The sequence below is a fragment of the Pelobates fuscus genome, chromosome 9, assembly GCF_036172605.1.
Source record: "Pelobates fuscus isolate aPelFus1 chromosome 9, aPelFus1.pri, whole genome shotgun sequence".
NCBI lineage: Eukaryota > Metazoa > Chordata > Amphibia > Anura > Pelobatidae > Pelobates > Pelobates fuscus.
This window is the reverse complement of record NC_086325.1, coordinates 96045005-96066932: the sequence shown is the minus strand read 5'-3', so window position 1 is coordinate 96066932 and position 21928 is coordinate 96045005. Positions and strand designations below refer to the sequence as shown.

At 41.5% G+C, this 21928-nt stretch overlaps 1 protein-coding gene across 3 annotated transcripts in view; it reads left to right on the top strand.

The window, feature by feature from the left end:
- The window catches only part of LOC134572891 (H(+)/Cl(-) exchange transporter 5), a 100580-nt gene that overhangs the window by 43057 nt on the left and 35595 nt on the right, over positions 1-21928 (top strand). The window contains exon 1 of one of the 3 annotated variants that reach the window (XM_063432184.1): positions 15055-15131. The exons of the other annotated variants lie outside the window; for them this stretch is intronic. The gene's annotated coding sequence lies outside the window, so the exon portion shown is untranslated. Of the gene's footprint in view, positions 1-15054; positions 15132-21928 lie in introns of those variants that run through there. 3 annotated transcript variants of the gene reach the window in all.

Here is a 21928-nt window from a genome sequence, read left to right as displayed (position 1 = left end):
TTGTGACTTGGGGTAGCGGAGGTGTGTGGTGCCAATAAGTCTATGGTTAATCTTTGTTTAAGGGAAGATTCCTTGTGACAATACCAATGTGTTTGTATTTGGTGCCATGCTGTAAATGGTCGAGATTGGAAGACTGGAAGGTGGGAAGAGGTGCTGGTTGTACAGTAGCGTGATGCCCAGCCTTGTGAGGGCTGTGTTGACCGACTCAAGATTGCCGGTCTGTCATAATTTTTTTGGCTCATGAGTTTGTGTGAGGCTGGCATGGCCTGGGTGTCACCTGAGTTGGTGTAGCTGGGCCTTCCCTTGCCTCTGTGTTGTCCGTTGATGTATGGAGGAGTTTGAATAACTCTGCTTTCCTTGCTGTAGCAGGGTAGGGGATTTGTCACCTCCTTAGGTCGGTGGTAATGTGTGGGATATTCCAGGATCTGATTACTGCTGGACTAGTAACATGCTTGAAGGTGTATCAATTCTAGCCGGGGTGCTAGGAAGAGGTGATTCTTAACCATCTTTTTGAGAAATAATTAAATAATAATAAAGATTGCAATTATTATTTGTACCCAGGGGTCTTGTACTGGCTTGCTAACTAAGCCGTAAGGCGAAACGATTAGGCTTGGTGTTTTTTGGTGACTGGTGAGGCCCTGCTAGTTGCCAAGTGGCTTGAGAGGCTCTATCTATGCTTGGCGCGAGGGGATTTTGTGTGGCCACCGAACGTTGTGGCAGGATGTTGGCCTCTCGGTGACAGTAACCAGAAAATTGGAAGGGGAGTGACAGGTGAGGCCCTCTCTATGATACAATGCGAGGCGGCTAGCTCACGAGTGGCCCGAGGGGTGTATGCCTCCGAGTGTGAGGCGGGGTGTTGGCCTCGCGGCAGGGCCGGACTGGGAAAAAAATTCGGCCCGGGCATTTTTTTACCACAGCGGCCCACTAAGAAGGGGGCGGGGCAGAGAGGGTGTGTTTTGTCATCACCAATGACAAACACGCCCCCTCTCAAAGTGAGCATGTTGGTTCAATGCTCTTCCAGGGCAGACCATGCGCAGAGCTCTGCTGAAAAGCTCTAGCATGAGAAAAAGGCCCTGCATTTGTTCTGCACAGCGCAAGCAAATTTAATAACATGCTTGCACTGTGTTTCCTTGCAACTTGTCTCTGGTGTCTCTATAAATGGATACCAGGAGACAAAAATGCCAGGAAAGAGTATTGTGCATGTGTTTGGAGCCTGCTTGTGGTATTGTGTGTGTGTGTGTGTGTGTGTGCAGAGTGAGCTGATTGTGGTGTGGTATTGTGTTATAAGGTCGGTTTTAGGCATGTTGTGTTTGTGGTGTAATGTAATGCATATGTGGCTAGGGGCTGTAGAGAATGTGTATAGGGGATGTAGCAAGAGTGTGCATGCAGACTATAGTGTGTGTGTGTATAAGTGATGTAGTGTTTGTAGAGAGTGTGTGTTTAGGAGTGTAGTATGTGTTTGCTTACAAGGAATCTAGTGTGTGTGTGTGTGTGTGTGTGTGTGTGTGTGTGTGTGTGTGTGTATATATAATATATATATATATATATATATATATATATATATGTGTTTGGAAGTATTGTGTATGTGTGTGGTGCAGTGTGTCGGGGGGGTTCTGTGTGTATGTGAGGGGTGCAGTGTGTGAGGGTGGTGTGTGATTGATTTGTGTGGATGATGTGTGTGTGTGTGTGGGTGCTGTGGATGATGTGTGTGTGGGTGCTGTGGATGATGTGTGTGTGTGTGTGTGTGTGTGTGGGTGCTGTGGATGATGTGTGTGTGTGTGAGGGTGCTGAGAGTGCTGTGTGTGTGAGAGAGTGCTGTGTGTGTGAGAGAGTGCTGTGTGTGTGAGAGAGTGCTGTGTGTGTGAGAGAGTGCTGTGTGTGTGTGAGTGCTGAGGATGGTGTGTGTGTGTGTGTGTGAGTGCTGAGGATGGTGTGTGTGTGTGTGTGTGAGTGCTGAGGATGGTGTGTGTGTGTGTGTGTGAGTGCTGAGGATGGTGTGTGTGTGTGTGTGTGAGTGCTGAGGATGGTGTGTGTGTGTGTGTGTGTGAGTGCTGGGTGTGATGTGTGTGAGAGTGCTCTGTATACATGTTAGAAGGGATTGTGTGTGTGTGGGGGGGGTAAATAAAAACAAACAAAAAAATAAGTAAGCATTATGTCCCCCCTCCCTTCTTACCTTTTAGCCTGGGAGGGAGGGACCGGCATGCAGGTGAGTGGGAGGGGGGGACCGGCATGGTGCACCTTCCCTGGTGGTCCAGGCAATGCTCCGGATCTCGCCATGGCAACGCTCCGGATCTCGCGAGAGGAACCTGGCGGAGCTGCAAGATAGAGCTCCGCCGGGTTTCTCTGCTGGCAGGCTGGCTCCCTCCTTCTCTCTCCCCGCCGGCGGCCGCCTTTGATAGCATGTGGGCCGGTGAGGGAGATCTTTGATCTCCCCACCGGCCCTCCATGGAATACAGCGGGGCCGGCTCTAGGATAGTGCCGGCCCTGCAAAGACCGGCAGGGGAGATCCTGGGACCTTCCCCTGCCGGCCTCGGCCCACGGCCACCGCGGCCCACCGGGCATTTGCCCGGTGTGCCCGATGGCCAGTCCGGGCCTGCCTCGCGGAACCACTAACCGAAGCATAATGCAGAGAAAAAAGGGTGTAATACCTATTGGGCCCTAAAACCCTAATTGCTAGTACACTATTACTATTCCAGGGAAGGTAAGAGATGGATAACTACGTGAGCAGGTGTATGCACCTGGTAGTATGGTATTGAACCTGACAATCCGTATAGGTTTTTTAGTAGTAACTGTAACCTGAATGGATAAAACCGTATGGCATAGACCAAGCTTATCTTAATACGTACAGTATATGTGAAAAGTAAAGTGCCGTGATGTGTAAATATTAAACATCGTACTAGTTAAATATGTATCAATCTTAACCGATTAAGTGCCGAATGTACAAGTGAAAAAGTGGTCTGTCCCCACCTTGTATGTTGTATGTCCCCTTGCTAGGGGAAAGTCTTTTGTGTGAGCAGCGTGCTGTGAAAAATGTATGTAAACTATATTACCAGTTACGTATATACAGATGCGTCTGCTACTGTGTAATAATATATGTATTTATACCAGATGTTGATATAGTACTTGCTATGTGAATTGTTGTAGGTCTTATTGAATAGTAGGGGTGTTGCAAAATGCAAGTGCACTGGAGATCTGCCGAGTGCCCTATAGGTGGCAGTGTAGTTGGATACTGATTGGTATGTGAAATGTTGTTTGTCTGTTGATCTATAGATGTCGGTGTTTTGGTGTTTGTAAAACCCCATGAAAATTGTCAATGTACTTGGCAGACCTGTAGGTGGCAGTGTTGATAGAACCACTGTTGGTCTTGATGTGAAATGTAAATTATTGTTAATTAAACCTGAAGTTGAGCCCGTACTGGAGTTTAATTTATGGTTTATGGTTATGTTTAAAACAATCTTATGTGTAATTTATATTGGCTGGTAAATTGTATATGACATGTGAAGACAGTTTTGCTGTTGACCAGTAGGGGTCAGAAATGCTGATTGTATGTTTAAAAATACCCTTTAACTCCTTAAGGACCAAACTTCTGGAATAAAAGGGAATCATGACATGTCACACATGTCATGTGTCCTTAAGGGATTAATCCTACCGTTTGACAGATAGGAGTCAGTATAAAAGCGAAAATGCTGTGGTTAGTTTGTTTGCTTATGAAGTGAAATAAAGTCTGAGAAGCCTGTAGTACACCAAAAACCGGTAGGGGTCAGTGTGTAGGTGAATATGCAGTGGTTTATTGGTTTGTACATGAAAATGCAAAAAAGTCTAAGACACCTGTAGTACACCGAATGACCGATAGGGGTCAGTGTGTAGGTGAGAAATGCGGTGGTTCGTTGGTTTCTACATGAAATGCAATAATGTCTGAGAAGCCTGTAGTACACCGAATGACCGCTAGGGGTCAGTGTGTAGGCGGAAATGCAGTGGTTCGTTTGTTTGTACATGAAATGCGATAATGTCTAAGAAGCCTGTAGTACACCAAAAGACCGGTAGGGGGATTAAACGAATGATATGCATGAACATGCAATGGTTTTAGAACAGACTTAGACAAAATGCAGCCGTAAGGTGAGGACCTGACCCGTGCATGGTGCCGTGGGACTGATGCCTGGCGTAACGGGTAGGTCGACTTATGGTTTGTGAGTCTCTTGGACACCATCCACGGCGATGGATTGAAGAAAGAAGGTGGTAGGCAGGAAAAGCCTGTGGCTGCATTCCTGACACAGCTCAGCTTAGAAAACCTCATGGAGTAATCAGGTAAAATGGCGTCTGGATGACCCGGAAGTTGAAATCATTCTGATGCTGACCTCAAGCGATATGAGTCAGGTAATGGGTGTCCCTTATATAGGGGAGTGAATTAATTTAAGCCCCTCCCACAAATACAGGCCAAACTGCATATATATATATATATATATATATATATTCAATATAGAACAGCTTGGCACTCTCCTTACTGTGAAAAAAAGAAGTATCTTGCCTAGGTGCTACCCGCGTTGAAAATATAGAAACATAAAGTCAGGGGTGCACTCACAGGTCTTCAGTAAAGTGGAAACTGGTTTATTCAAGTGAAAAAATCTTCAATACATCCGTGAACAAAATCGACGTTTCGACCCCTAAGATAACCGCACATACACACAAGTGGCAATATATACATGTAACAATAAAACAACTTGCCAATAATGTGAGAAGAGATCTTGTGAACCCATCACCTGCAAGCCGGGACTAACCCGGAAGTGCTGGAAGCAGCGGTAATATCATCACGTTATGACGTATCGCGGGAGAAGGGACATCTCTTTGGTGATTTTGACTCTCTGCCTATCACATATCACTTATCCACTTCATCACATCATAGATTCATACTGACAGTTGGTCCACACCTCTTAGTCTGCCCACTGCTCTAAGTATCGTTTGTGTAAACTTTGTTTTCTATATGTACAAATATACATTCCTCCCTCTAGACACTTTTTTGTGTCTGTTTCTGTATATAGATCCCAGACTTGGGAAGCTGTTTACTTTCAATTTTCACGGCGGCATTTGGTCGCCTAGTAACCACGTTCTTCTCCCGCGATACGTCATAACGTGATGACGTTACCGCAGCTTCCAGCACTTCCGGGTTAGTCGCGGCTTGCAGGTGATGGGTTCACAAGAGCTCTTCTCAAATCATTGGTAAGTTGTTTTATTGTTACATGTATATGTTGCCACTTGTGCTGTAATCTTGAAAAAGACCCTTAGGGGTCGAAACGTCGATTTTGTTCACGGATGTATTGAAGATATAAACCAGTTTCCACTTTACTGAAGACCTGTGAGTGCACGCCTTACTGTGTGTATGTGTGTGTATGTGTGTGTATGTGTATATATATGTATGTATGTATGTATGTGTGTGAACATTGTAAAAATGAGGAACTAGATATATACATATAAATAGGTATTTGTAAGTGGGTACCTAATACATGAGGTAAATAATAAATATAAAGAAATGCACATATTAACCCCTTAAGGACGCTGGACTAAAATTTCCCGTCCAAAATTAAAATTAACCCCTGATTGCCACAATCGCGACAATCGTGGGGTTAATCTTCCTGTAGTGTGTCTCCATATCGGAGGCACACTATCATGGGCAGTTTCACTGATTCAGCCCATGTGATCGCTCTGACCGGGAGTCAGAGCGATCACATGTGCTGCAGTGAAACCCGATCTGTTTCCCTGCAGCTCGGTGTGAGTTGTGAACTGCAGAGAGACAGATCAGTGCTGATTTGTCTCTGGCTGTAAAAAAAAAAAAAAACTGTTACAAAATCCCACTCCCCCTCACCTCTTTCAAATAAAATGTAACCCCTTCCCTGCCCTTTGATCACGGCCCTTTATTTATTTAGCTAGGGTGGGTAGAAGTTAGTGGGGAAATTGGGGGATTTACGGTTAGGCTAGTTAGGGGATAAAAGTAAAAAAAATAAAAATAACTTTTGAAAAGTTTACACAAAGTTTTAAAATAGTAAAATAAGTTGTTAAAAAAACTTTTGAAGAAGTTCAAAAAAATGTTTAAAAGGGGGGGGGGAATGCGTATTACCTCTACACTTGGTACAGGCTAGCGAAAAAATGATACCACGCTAAGGTTTCAAATATGCCTTTTGAAACACCCTGGGGTGTCTTCTTTAGGAAATAGTATGCCTTTGTGAAGTAATTGGAATACACAACCTATTAAAAAAAATTCCAAAAGTGGGGCATGGACCCAGAGTAAAAATTCTAACTTAAATGGCTGTGTCAAAAATGTGCCCCTTCAACGTTGTCATATACCTGGTAAAGGTACATACGGGGGTATTGCTGTAGTCAGATGACATATGATGTATTATACTGCTGTAGCACATAAAAGGTTTGCAAAATATATATTACAAACTCATTGAGTATGTCTAAAAGGCATAAAAATGCTTATTACCACTACACTTGGTATAATCTAGCGGAAATATTATTTCACACTAAGGTTCAAAACACGTCTTTTGAAATACCCTAGGGTGTCTTCTTTAAGAAATGGTATGCCTTTATGGGGTAGCTGGAATAATTAACCTACAAAAAAACCTCCAAAGTGGGGTATGGACACAGCGTAAAAATGTAAAGTTTGAAAAAACTTAAATGGCTGTGTCTCAAATGTGCCCCTTCAATGTCTGCCTGGCAAAGGTACATATGGGGGTATTGCTGTGCTCAGACGACATAGCTGAGCAAGATAGGATGTATTATATGGCCGTAGCACACATAAGGTTTGCAAAATATACAGTACAAACTCGCTGTGTGTCAAAAAGGCAGAAAATAAATGCTTATTACCACTACACAATATGGGATTCTGTACAGGGATAGCACACACTAGGTTTATGAAATACACATTATAAAAACCTTGTAATATGCGTATATGCCAAAAATAGAGAAAAAATAAAAATTTACTCCAATATGTAGCAGAGATTGGCGGTGAAATGGCTACGCAAAAAGTGTCAAACTAACCTTAGGTAAATAGCCTGTGATGTCTACTTTATATAAATATATACTTTTGTGTGGCAATTTTGTTTCCTGTAATGGGTATTAAACTTCCAAGACAAATATACCAACTTCTAAAATTGTTTCACATTGAAATTTTATTTTAGACCTTGTAGTTTGTGACTTGTAACTTTCAAAGTAAACTGAAATCCTACTCATATTATGCACTTTTTAAATCAAGACACATAAATGAATTTATTTTGAATTACTTTTCCTAAACTGGCCATATTATACACACATTATTATTCCCAAAACTTGTTGGAAAAAAACTTTTCTTTTGTTTTTTTTCCACATTATTTTGCATTTTTTTGGTATTAAATGAGAATTTATATATGTATATGTCACATCAAATTAAAGCCCTTTTTGTTGTCTAAAAATCGGTATATAATATGTGTTGGTACAATAAATGAGAGAGATGCATATTGCATTTGAACACAAACAGCAAAAAATTCAAAAATTGCTTGTGTCCTTAAGGGTATGTCCAGCTTCTGAAGCTGTGTCCTTAAGGAGTTAAATAAATTTGAACAAGTCAAAGTCTACATTTAAACCAGAGGGGGTTAATGTTTTAAGTTAAATACCCATTCCATTTCATCTTTACCTAGAATGTTTATGTTCCCACCTCTCCATAGGGTCACACATTTTTTAATGCCTATGCATTTAAGTCGTTTTGCGTCATTGTTATGCAAACAAAAAGGTTTTGAGACAGAGTGATTTAAATATCCTTTTTTAATGTTTCTGCAGTGTTCACTTAACCTTATTTATGATGTTTCTGGTAGTTTTACCTACATACTGGAAGCCACAGGGGCACTCCAGTAGGTAGATAACATTTTTTGTGTCACAGCTGATAAAATCCTTAAAGGGACACTATAGTCACCTGAACAACTTTAGCTTAATGAAACAGTTTTGGTGTATAGAACATGCCCCTGCAGCCTCACTGCTCAATCCTCTACCATTTAGGAGTTAAATCCCTTTGTTTATTAACACTAGTCACACCTCCCTGCATGTGACTTGCACAGCCTTCCATAAACACTTCCTGTAAAGAGAGCCATGTTTAGGCTTTCTTTATTGCAAGTTCTGTTTAATTAAGATTTTCTATTAAAAGCTATGTTAATAGCTTGCTAGACCCTGCAAGAGCCTCCTGTATGTGATTAAAGTTCAATTTAGAGATTGAGGTACAATTATTTAAGGTAAATTACATTGTTTGAAAGTGAAACCAGTTTTTTTTTTTTTCATGCAGGCTCTGTCAATCATAGCCAGGGGAGGTGTGGCTAGGGCTGCATAAACAGAAACAAAGTGATTTAACTCCTAAATGACAGTGAATTGAGCAGTGAAATTGGAATGATCTATACACTAAAACTGCTGTATTTCGCTAAAGTAATTTAGGTGACTATAGTGTTTAATTTTATAGGTTTTATTAGTTACCGTATATACTCGAGTATAAGACGAGTTTTTCAGCACATTTTTTTTCAGCACATTTTTTGAAAAACCCCCACTCGTCTTATACTCGAGTCAGTTGTCTGTATTATGGCAATTTACATTGCCATAATACAGACATGGACCGGGGGCTGTCAGGAAGCTGTAACTTACCTTCACAGCAGCTCCTGTCAGCTCCCTTCTCTCTTCTCCGGTGCGTGCAGCTCCCAGGTCAGCTCCCTCTGCAACTCTCGCGAGAGCCGCAGAGGGAGCTGACCTGGGAGCTGCACGCACCGGAGAAGAGAGAAGGGAGCTGACAGGAGCTGCTGTGAAGGTAAGTTACAGCTTCCTGACAGCCCCCCTCCTACAGCCCATCCACTGGACCACCAGGGAGTGAGAGCCCCCCTCCCTGGCCAGCTAACAAGCAGGGAGGGGGGACGAAAACATATTAATAATAAAACAAATAATAATAAGAAAAAAAATATTAAAATAATAACATAAAAAAAATAATACAATTAATAATAAAATTAAAAAAAATAGTTACCTAAAAAAAAATAACATTAAAAAAAATTAAAATAATAATTAAATCATAATTAATAAAATGCCCACCCCCACCAATGCTCTGCACTCACACACACTGCACTCACACATACACACACTGCATTCATACACACACTGCACACATACACACACTGCATTCATTATACACACACTGCACTCATACACACACACTGCACTGCATTCATTATATACACACTGCACTCATACTCACACACACACACTGCACACACACACACACACACACTGCATTCATACACACACTGCATACACACTGCACTCATACACACACTGCACTGCATTCATTGTACACACACTGCACTCATACACACACACACTCTACTCATATACACACACTGCACTCCATTCATTATATACACACTGCACTCATACACACACACACTGCATTCATATACACACTGCATTCATTATATACACACACTGTAAATAAATATTCAGTTAATATAATTTTTTTAGGATCTAATTTTATTTAGAAATGTACCAGTAGCTGCTGCATTTCCCACCCTAGTCTTATACTCGAGTCAATACGTTTTCCCAGTTTTTTGGGGTAAAATTAGGGGCCTCGGCTTATATTCGGGTCGGCTTATACTCGAGTATATACGGTATATTCGATTTGAAGGACGTAGTTTTGGAGGGGACTGAGGTGTCCGTATTTTTACAAACAATACATTGTTTACACTTATAAAATTCACTGGCATTGGAAATAAAAGAAGTAGTATTAGGTTTAATCTCTTTAGTAAAATTGGTGGTTAAAATAGACTTAAAAATTAGGAGCGACTCTAAAAACGATATTTGGTTTATCGGGTATAATGTTTTTACGTATTTAATCTTCTTTCAATAAATGCCAGTGTTTTTTAATCAGTTTCTTTATGTGACCACTTTTATAATTGAAATTGAAGATGACTGGAATGGGCATGGCATTAGTGTTTGGTTGGGTTTTATACGTTAGGAGGTCTGCTCTTTCTTTTTTCTTAATAGTATCTAAAATTGTGTTAAAATGTGTGGGAAAGTAGGTTTTTTTTTTTTTCCCCGATAAATTTGTCTCTTAAAAAGTTAGCTTGTGTGTTGGTCGTCTAATTGGGAGCAGTTACTACGGAGACGTAGGAATTGGCTCTGTGGGGCACTTTCTAACCAGGGCTTGTGATGACAGCTAGAGCGCTCAATGGCCGTATTATCACATACTTTAAAAAAAAAAACTTATTTTTTTTTAATTCTATTCTCTTTAATAAAAATATTGAGGTCTAAATAGTTAATAGATTCTTTACTTGTTTCACAGGATAAAAGGGATTAAGATGGTGAATAAGAGTTAACAATTTAAGCACTATAATAATATTTGCTCCAAAAAACACACCAGGGCTTATTTTCAGGGGATGTCTTATTTTTAATGTACAGTACAACAATAAATGTACAACAAAACATTTATTCAAAGACAATCATGCCAACTTCTTCTGGAACATAGTCATAGCTCTCTTAACCCTGATTTCCGGCCAAAGTTTCTTGCGACTCCATTTTCTGTAGAAGCTTTGACCCCAATCTCTCATGTCCAGCAATATAGCTCTCCTTAAATAAGTACTTCTTGTCCATGTAGATACAGTGTATATGAGGCGCTTCACAATGTATAACAAAATCAAATCTAGTACCAGCAGCTATAGCACAGTCAGTGGATATCCCCAAATTCCACTGAAATACAGAATGTGAACAGAAGAGTGGACTCCAAGGTTTAGGTGATAATCCCACCATCTAACACGCAGAGACCCAAGGTGCAGCGCTTTTTAAAATGCACTTACCCCTTAGTAGAATATAGGGTTTTTTCTCACATATGGAGAGAGAAACATACAGAGAAAAATACAATAGTGTGATACTGTATTATAAATAGTGAGCTTTAAATTAGAGTGAGTGTATACATAAACTCACATTTTTCGATATCGGCTCAGAACAAAAAACGGATCTGAATTTTCAGGTATACCAGAAGACCTTCTTTTGTATATTCACTCCCCGTTTGTAAATATGGAGAGAAAATAGAGAAAACAACAATCTAGGTGGCACTGTTTTTCAAAATCACAGAATTAAGTATATTAATGAGCTGCTCACCTTTTTAGGAGCCTGTTTGATAACTGGCTCCAAAACATCCACTTAGTGTCAAATTTTAGGGTGGCCCTGCCATTTCAGGAAACGGAAAGGATCAAATAATGCTGCAGTGAGTAAGGAACGTATTCCAAAGACTAGACTTTAATTATAACATAAAAAAAAGCTAATACAAAGATTAAAAAATACAAATATAGGGGGGCGGAGCCAACAGCCGAACTGACTGGTCGCATCTCATGAGAGCTCCGAGATCTACAACCACAAAACAAGCAAAATTCAACTATTTTACCCCCCAAAAGGCTACCAAAGCTAACCTACTACTGCAGACAACACTCTAATGGGCAGGAAAAACAAAAAACCAAAACCAGACATGCCCTGGCCGGGTGCTAGCATAGGGGATCTATGGCGGTGAGCACGTGGCGCTCTGGAGCCAGACTTGGACACCTACATGGAAGGCTTAGACGACTACGACGAAGGTCTCTCTGACCCTGAAGAAGCATGCCCGCCCGAAATGCGCAGCCCACCGCAGCCTCAACCAAAGCCAGACACTGCCCCCGGTCACTAAGGCAGAAATGAGGGAGCTGCTGGCCGAGCTTCGCAGCAACATTCAGTCAGACATGGCCGAAATGAAAAAAAGCATTCAGGGCCTAACGCACCGCATGAGCACAGTGGAACAAGACTGCTGCAACCACTTGAGGCTCGTAACCACGCTCCAACAGGAGATAAAAACGTTACACACACACACACAGCACCTGCAACTGGAACAGCATATGGCGGCAATGGAAGACTCACGCCGCGCCCAAAACCTGAAAATAAGAGGCATTGCGGAGACGGTCCCGGAGTCCGAACTTCCTCACCTCATGCGGCGCCTAATCGGCAAACTACTCCCGCCGAAACAGGAGTGGTGCTGGACGGCATGTTCAGAATCGCGAAACCGCCCACAGCCCCTCAGGCAGCACCCAGAGACTTAATCGTCAAATTTCAAAAGCGGCAAGACAAGATGGCAGTGATGGCGGCCGCCAGGGGTAACACACCCCTTCCCTTCGAAGATATGGCCCTTTCGCTGTACGCTGATCTCTCCAGGGGGACTGTGGCTTGGCGCGCAACCCTGAGGCCTTTTACCGCTTTGCTCCGTGCACACAACGTTACTTACCACTGGCGCCCCCCCACACAAGCTCCAGGTGATCCAGGACGGAAAAACGTACCTTATTACGGACTTACAGGAGGCGAAGACGCACCTCGTCCCTCTGGGCCTCCCTCCGGACTCCCTACAACAACCTCGCATGCCATTCACGACCCACGAATGGAACCCGGCCACAGCAGAGACTTTTGTACCGAGAGGAACGGCCCGCGCTTCACGGATTGCGGCCCCTATGTATGTGTATGTGACGGAATAGCTCTTTCTTTTTGCACTTATTTTGTCTAGGTGTCAAAATATAACAGACTTTTTACAGTTTTTACAACACTGTCCGTAAGTAAGGATGCACTACTGTAGCAAGCAGGTCTATAGTCGGGGAAATTCCCCTGAACATAGACCAGTTCAATAGTGCATGGAATCCCGCAAATCTATGTTCAGGGAAACTTCCCCGAACGTAGATTTGCTTACTAGTGAATGGAATCCCGCGAATATTCGTTCGGGGGAAATTTCCCCAAACATAGATTGGCGAACGCTGACTAGGGCTTATTATCGAGGTAGGGCTTTTATTACGAGCATCTCTCGACAAAAAGCTAGGGATTATTTTTGAGGAATGTCTGATTTTCGGGGAAAGACAATTGTCACCAAGGCTTAAAATAGTTTATTAAATGTTCCCTTGAACCAGGGATGTCGAACATGCGGCCCCCCAGATGTTGCTGAACTTCAACTCCCATGATTCCCTGGCTATCTGTTTCATTGAAAGAATCATGGGAGTTGTAGTTCAGCAACATCTGGGGGGCCGCATGTTCGACATCCCTTGAACCAAAAGAAAAGAATCATCATGACTGCCATTGAGGTATGATTGGTTTTTAGTACAAACTTTTTTCCGCCTTCCCTTCTCAACACCATTGACTGTCTAGATTCACCCAATAATTACAATAGGCAGTTTTAAAGAAAAACTATAGAGCCAGGAACACAAACATGTATTCCTGACCCCAGTGGTTGCCACCCCTAAATATAGTAAAATATTACATGTATTCCAGTCTGCTGGTGCTGTCTCTGCCCCTGATCTGCATCCTTGGTGAACATCATCAGAAGTGATCATCTCAACCAATCACAATGCTTTCTCATATGAAAGCATTGGATTGGCTGAGCTTGTCAAGGAGGCAGATCAGGGGCAGAGCCAGCACAAGCTTAACACAGCCCTGGCCAATCAGAATCTCATCATGCAGAGGGTGGAGACACTAAATGTCAGTGCAGCACTGCCCCAGGAAGCACCTCTAGCAGCCATCTGAGGAGTGGCCAGTGGAGATATCCCTAGGCTGTAATGTAAACACTGCCTTTTCTCTGAAAAGACCATGTTTACTGTACAAAAACCTTAAGGGAATCATTATACTCACCAGAACAAAGACAATAAGCTCTAGTTGTTCTGGTGACTATACTGTCCCTTTAATTTAATACTAATCTCAAATGTTTCCCTCTGCAGTATCATTACTGATATTGGCAAAGGGAATTCTAAGGTAAAAAAGTTGCTGCCATCTACTTACTATTTTTAATATGGTAGGCATGTAATATTGCATTGGAATTAGTATGCCCAACTGACAAAGCCAAGCCACCAATCAAAATGTAATTGGGGCATGGATTGAAAGACACCAGGGTCTATTCAGATCCAAAAAGAGAATCTCTGTGGCTGAGCTTGATTGCTCAGCTTTGATGTCCCCTATGGATTTAAAGGGCTGTATGCCGTGCTGATTTACAGCACTGCATGCAGCTCATCAGAAAGTCTGGGTCACTAATAATGGCCCCAGCTAAAATAAGAGGTAAGACCCAGATATCCGTTGCTTTACACCAAGATCTTGCTCTTGATCCCATTTAAAGGCATACTATAGTCAACTGAACAACTAATGTTGTTCTGGTCAGTATAGTCAGTCCCTGCAGGCATTTCCATGTAAACACTGCCTTTTCTAGGGACACCTCGAATGACAGTCACTCAGACGGCCACTAGAAGCATTTTCTGGTGGTTAGGCGACTTGGTCGCCAAATGGATGCTGGACGTCCTCACACTCTGCATGAGTGCTATCCAGCATCAGTCAATACCCCACAGGAAAGCATTGATGCAATGCTTTCCTATGGGGAGGGTCTAATGAGCTTGAAGCGTTCGCTGTGCACTAGCAACCCCATACGGTGCCGTCGAAGGGGGCGTAGCACTGAGGGACTATGATGCTGAAGTCGGGTAAGTACAGTAAGAGTATTTTATCTTTTACTATGCGTGAGGTGGGGGATACTAGCACTATTGTATTCCTATCTTTAAAAGTAGAGCCAAAGTGACACTACTGCGGTTTCAGTTGATATACATTAATATATACACTTTTTGCAACAGAACCTGAAAGAGTGAGTGTGTGTGTGTGTGTGTGTGTGTGTGTGTGTATATATATATATATATATATATATATATATATATATATATATATAGTGTATTTTTTATTAATTGTGTGCTAAAATGATACATCGCAGCAGCTGCTATTTTTTTATATATATATATAATCTCTTAGCATAATCATTTGATAATTCAGTTGCACCAGTGCTTAAAATGTGTGAATGACTAAGCTAGACATGGACGATTGTTTGTGGAGTTTGTGTTTGTTGTAAATACTTTTAGAAGCCATAGATAATGAGGGCCATAATTCGGCAGATTAACAGAGTAAGTGAGTAGATATAAATTAACACAGGGAAGTGGGGGTGGCATCGCAAGACAGAGACCTTTGGTCAAGTAGGAAATTGCTCAGGTTCATTTAATAAGACAGCAAGAAAAACTCCTTTCATGTAGCATTGCGAGACTGTACAGGATTTCCAGGTGAGTGAAACAAATCAAATGAGCAGTAGACATTATATGTAATAAGATAAGGAGGTGGTTGCTAAGCAAAGCTTTATATAAAATATATGAAATGAGCTAGTTGCATATTTGGAATGTGTGGGTTGAACCATAAAGACAGCGTTGATGATTTCTGTAAATGGTTATAGGAAGAAGTTTGGACACATCACGTGGTGTGTATGCTGCAGTATTCTCAACTCTAGGATGTGGTTGAAATGGCACTTAAGGGAGTTTTTAATTATCTAAATTTAAACTCATTTCATGTTTATTAATATTTTTAAAGAAATTGCTTGCCTACACTAACCAAAAAACGGTGTCCCACACAGGGACTATGGTGTGTGTATAAGCAAACCTGAGCAGGGGGTAACCCTAAGTTTTATAATAAAGAAAACAAGTGTCTGTCCAAGGGACAAGGTCACTTTGGGCACACGAAAAGGTTGCTTATTAAATGTAAAGCATATAATAAAGTACATTTTATTTATTACCTGGTAGAAAAAACATATATTGTACATACACATTAAAAAGAGCTATAAAGAGATATAGACTCTATAGTAACCACCCAGGGGGAAATTGAATAAAGACGAGATAAGGGGAGTGATAGGCTGTCAGTTAAATACTAAAAATAGTATATATAGATTGTATTGTAGCTCCTGACCCCTAAGAATATATTAACTATAGATGGAACCAAAATTATTCAGAAAGGTAGCAAAAGTCCTTATAAAGACTGTATGTAACTCAAATATTCAAATGAACAGAGAGGGATAGAATCCGTTATTACTTGATTGAAAAAAGTAACATCCTGTATTGTGGACCCCACATTTATGTCAAATATTCTATCATGGTACACAGTCTATTGAGATGAGCTAACCTACAAAGTAGATCAATGTATTTGAAAGACTGTCAGTTATACTACAGTTATAGACTGCTATTAGAATAAAGACTATTGATCCTGATGAAAGCCACAGGAGATGGCTAAAAACGTTGATCATATTTTAATGGGATGAAATAAAAGGAAAAAAATTTATGAAGAAAAGACCTTGAGTGCAAGCCTTCATTAACTGTAATATATATATCTATATCTATATATCTCTATCCCTACCATGAGAGGGGAAAATTAGATCGCTGTCCAAAAGAGTTCAGCTCTAGGAACAGCTAAGATACTGCGCAGAACCCTCAGACTGCCAATCCTCTAGGAAAGGACCCAAAAATGCAGAATAAATATACCTATATATATATATTTTCACAGAGTGCAGTAGGCTTGCATTCATTGGAGTCAAAGTCCACATCTACTCATTTGCATGTAAAACTGGGAACATGATTTCTTGTTCCTGTGCCCAAGAAAGACCCCTCAAAGTCCAACCTAAGATATGCAGGTGATGCATAGCAGTACATTTTCTATTTGCACTGTGGGGAGTTTTATCATATTTGGTCTCACCACAATCTTTTTGGTTCCTAGCAGTATTTTACAGGATACAAAGACTTTTTAGACAGTTGGATACTGCCAATAGTTTGAGGAAAGCCCGTATTTTTTTTTTTTTATTCTTTATTTTTGGATGCATGGGTGAACATATCAGCTTATTTTGCCACAATAGCAGCGATAAGCTCGGTAATACAATGCTTCACAATTATGGCAGTTGAGAAATGCAATTTTTTTTTTAAGTATATAGGTAATGAGTGGTAGCTGGTAGCGAAAAGCAGTACACATGTCAAGTATTACGGTTCACAAGTGATTAAGGCAAGCTATATACATTCACCTGAACATAAATATCACTGCGAGCGAGGATCATGTAACTGTTAAGCAAGCGGTGCACGTTTGTTAGGAGAGGGAAGCAAGGTGAGAAAACATTTAGGCCTGCCCGACTGACTAAACACGCTTAATAGTAAATTTACTATTTACAGGCTGTCTGGATTCATGCTTCTGTGCTTAGTTCTAGTATGTTGAGTGTTCTAGCTTAATATAGATATGGGTGGAATAATCTACCCTGGATGAGTGGAAAAAATGGTTAATTGAATTAAGTTTCAAAATAAAAGAATATGATAGGAAGAAGTCCTCAACTGGTAAATGAGCTCCCCATTAGAGCTCTGGAATAATAAAACTTTGAATAAGGGGAATTAACCCTAAACATACCAGGAGATCTTCTATCCAAAAAGGGGAAACAACAAATAAACAATAAGAAATGAAATAAACTTATATTAAATCCATGTATTGAATACAAGCTGGGGCAATTAGATATAACAGTATATGATAATATCAGCAACAATGTGTTTATGCGTTCAGCTGAACTGAGATACTGTCTGTTATACTGGATCTGTGTAATAACGAACAAACACCAAAAAATGATCTATTAGTTAACTGTGTTAACTACTGCTCAGACACTACGTAACTTGTAAGAATCTGTAATGTTAGAGATAAGTAACCCCTAGTGCTTTAGCTTCAAAGACAATCCGTTGTTTTCAGTAAAAAACTTTAAAATTTATTTTCACAACATCATCAATGGAAAAAATATCATTCAATGAAAAAAACGTAGTACATAGTATATCTAAAAAGTGTACATAAAAAATTCTGTGGGTATAGTTACAGAGTCCTTTGGGATAGGCAAATTCCAAATGGAGTGGTTCCTCGCTGAGCCTCTGGCCGGTCAAGAGGTAACGGTGGGAAAAAAAACCGGGAAGATAGGTTTGAAAATCTTCTCGTGCGTCTCACTCTATGTTGGTCTGCTTATTCCTGGAACTCTGTACAGTTGCGGCTGGTGCCGAAAATGCCTTGCGCGTTTCGTGACTGATGTCACTTCATCAGAGGCTCAGCGAGGAACCAGTCTTTCAGTCTTTTACTGAAAACAACGGATTGTCTTTGAAGCTAAAGCACTAGGGGTTACTTATCTCTAACATTACAGATTCTTACAAGTTACGTAGTGTCTGAGCAGTAGTTAACACAGTTAACTAATAGATCATTTTTTGGTGTTTGTTCGTTATTACACAGATCCAGTATAACAGACAGTATCTCAGTTCAGCTGAACGCATAAACACATTGTTGCTGATATTATCATATACTGTTATATCTAATTGCCCCAGCTTGTATTCAATACATGGATTTAATATAAGTTTATTTCATTTCTTATTGTTTATTTGTTGTTTCCCCTTTTTGGATAGAAGATCTCCTGGTACGTTTAGGGTTAATTCCCCTTATTCAATGTTCTAGCTTAATGCTATGTATGTTGAATGTGCAGATACTGGTTGAATTAGTCATAGTAAGTGTAAGCAGGAACATGAGTGTGTCAAGCTGGAAGGAACTATGCCTAGACTATATGCCTTATGCAGAGAGTTGGTAGCCACAGAGCCTAAAGCATACTGTCAATCAGGTGACCCATGTGTGTTGGAAAAGTCCACTGGAGCTTTGCCATTTATGTCTCCCTGTCCATCTGGTCTTGTGGCCTGGGACCTCTGGGGTGTATTGATTGTCAGATCTGTGGTGTTTGCTGGTGGTGGTCTGCTCCTCCACCCCCATGACGCTTGGTGTCTGCTTCTGGTCGGACTCTCGAGGTTTCAACTTTGGGAGCTCCCCGCCCGGGAAGGCAGTCGTGGAACCAGGCTTGATCCGTGAGGGGGTAAGCAGGGGCTTATTAGAGGGTCCCACACTTGTCTGCAGGTTCGGGCTTCGTGGCCCGTGTATGCTGCTCGGTGTCCTGCGGGCAGAGCTGTTTGCAGGTAGATGCAGATGCTGTTCTCAGTCGCGTCGCTGCCATTTTGGCAGCCAGGCGTAGGATGTGGGGTGCTAGGCGTGCTCGGAGGGTCAGTTAGGCGGTGGTTCCCTCCAGTGAGGACCGGGATATCCCCCCCGGTCCATGGGGGGGGAAGCAGGGGCCCGTGAGACATATCACTGGGCTATTGCGCGGCGCCAGGTTCCGAAGCAGGACGGCGGCCGTCCGCCCCGCTCTCCACCCACATAGGCCGCAGACTCCAAAGGCTCGCATCACCCCCCGGGGCTGCAAAACTCCCGATCTCGGGGACCGCAGTGGCACCAGCAACCACCCGGACATGAGAGGTGGTCTCTTGGCTCTGGGTCAGGCTTTAAGCTTGGGTTTTTCCTCCAAATTAGGCCAGATCCTGCAGGAGCCTCTCCAGCCCGCGACCGGTCAGCATGGCGGTCAGGCCCCGCCCCCAGAGTTGGCAGTTTTTATGGTGCCAGTAGCTTGTCTTGCCTAGGGCATAAAATGGCCTATCAGCAGCGCTGGTGACTCCTGAGTATTACTCTAATAAATAACGTCCACATTAAGCAGTGTGTCTGGTACTAGGCTCCCTCTGAGGGAGACTGACACGTTTCGCTCCATCCCTAACTCTCAGCATTCCCCACCTCCGAAAGCCCGTATTTTTAAAGCATAACTGTGCACAAAGCTATGTCCATAGAGACATGGTTTGATAGTTTTTGGTGTGGTGAAACTCTAGCTGCCTGCTCAGAGCCCTGACCTCAAACACACGTAACACCTTTAGAATGAACTGGAACTGCAAGTGAGACCTTCTTGTCTAACAACAGTGCCTTACTATACAAGTGCTCTTTTGGTTAAAAGGGCACAAATTCTAAGATTCAATCCCAAAGCTTTCCGGAAGAGTGACGGTCCAAGCCGCAGGAATGGGGGTTTGGAATGGGATGTCCAACAATTTCATATAGGTGTGATGGTAAGGTGTTCACATAGTTTTGGCCATGAAGTGCAGGTGTACATTACACAATAATGCTTACATAGACTATAACGTCATTCTACTTTAAATAATAAAAATGATTAATTCATTAACAAAAGGATAGATCAAAAGCATCCTGTAGTTTATCAATCAGGCTCAGCAAGACTTCTTTGGACTGTGGTTCAAACATCTCACTAGCTGAAGCAAACTATCTAACTTAAAAGGGGTTGTGATACTCATCTGGTGTAACAGATTACATTGTGTGCCTTCCGAGTAAAGCAAAAAAACAATGTAAGCATATATAATTTACAATCACAGTGACATTTTCCAATCTGCTTTGAAGGCACATAATGTTCCCACTGGAGATGGCCATCTAATTTTTGACTTGAGGATTTGTCAGTATTTTGTGTTCTTTCACGTGTGGGAATTAAATGTCTGGACATAACTTCTGGCACTCATGAATTGTGGGGAAATAACACCTCCACAATATCTTCCACCATTCTTCTTCTAAACTTTATTTCAGTATCTGAGGGTGAAAAGTGTAAAAATATAACTATCATTTAATCTTGAAAGAAACATTGCAACCACTGTAACCTTTCTAGTCTGCTGTTGTGGTGCCAGGAGTGCTCTGGTTCTTCCCAAAGTAAGTAGGCAAACAATTTAAAGGGTCACTATGGTCCCCAAAACAACTTTAGCTTAATGAAGCAGTTTTGTGTGTAGATTATGCCTCTAAAGTTTAATGATTCGATTCACTACCAGTTAGGAGTTTATGTGCAATCAGTGTAATAAGATGACTCTTTACAGGAAGTGTTTAAGAAGACTGTGTAGGTCACATGAAACATAGAAACATAGAATGTGACGGCAGATAAGAACCATTCGGCCCATCTAGTCTGCTCAATTTTCTAAATACTTTCATTAGTCCCTGGGCTTATCTTATAGTTAGGATAGCCTTATGCCTATCCCACGCATGCTTAAACTCCTTTACTGTGTTAACCTCTACCACTTCAGCAGGAAGGCTATTCCATGCATCCACTACCCTCTCAGTAAAGTAATACTTCCTGATATTATTTTTAAACCTTTGTCCCTCTAATTTAAGACTGTCCTCTTGTTGTGGTAGTTTTTCTTCTTTTAAATATAGTCTCCTCCTTTACTGTGTTGATTCCCTTTATGTATTTAAATGTTTCTATCATATCCCCCCTGTCTCGTCTTTCCTCCAAGCTATACATGTTAAGATCCTTTAACCTTTCCTGGTAAGTTTTATCCTGCAATCCATGAACCAGTTTAGTAGCCCTTCTTTGAACTCTCTCTAAGGTATCAATATCCTTTTGAAGATAGGGTCTCCAGTACTGTGTACAGTACTCCAAGTGAGGTCTCACCAGTGTTCTGTACAATGGCATGAGCACTTCCCTCTTTCTACTGCTAATACCTCTCCCTATACAACCAAGCACTCTGCTAGCATTTCCTGCTGCTCTATTACATTGTCTGCCTACCTTTAAGTCATCAGAAATAATCACCCCTAAATCCCTTTCCTCAGATGTTGAGGTTAGGACTCTATCAAATATTCTGTACTCTGCCCTTGGGTTTTTACGTCCAAGATGCATTATCTTGCACTTATCCACATTAAATGTCAGTTGCCACAACTCTGACCATTTTTCTAGTTTACCTAAATCATTTTCCATTTGGCTTATCCCTCCTGGAACATCAACCCTGTTACATATCTTAGTATCATCCGCAAAAAGACACACCTTACCATCAAGACCTTCTGCAATATCACTAATAAAAATATTAAAGAGAGGTCCAAGTACAGATCCCTGAGGTACCCCACTGGTGACAAGCCCAAGCTTCGAATATACTCCATTGACTACAACCCTCTGTTGCCTGTCACTCAGCCACTGCCTTACCCATTCAACAATATTGGAATCCAAACTCAAAGATTGTAGTTTATTGATAAGCCTTCTATGTGCAACAGTGTCAAAAGCCTTACTGAAATCTAGGTAAGCAATGTCTACTGCACCACCCTGATCTATAATTTTAGTTACCCAATCAAAAAAATCAATAAGATTAGTTTGGCATGATCTCCCTGAAGTAAACCCATGTTGTCTCTG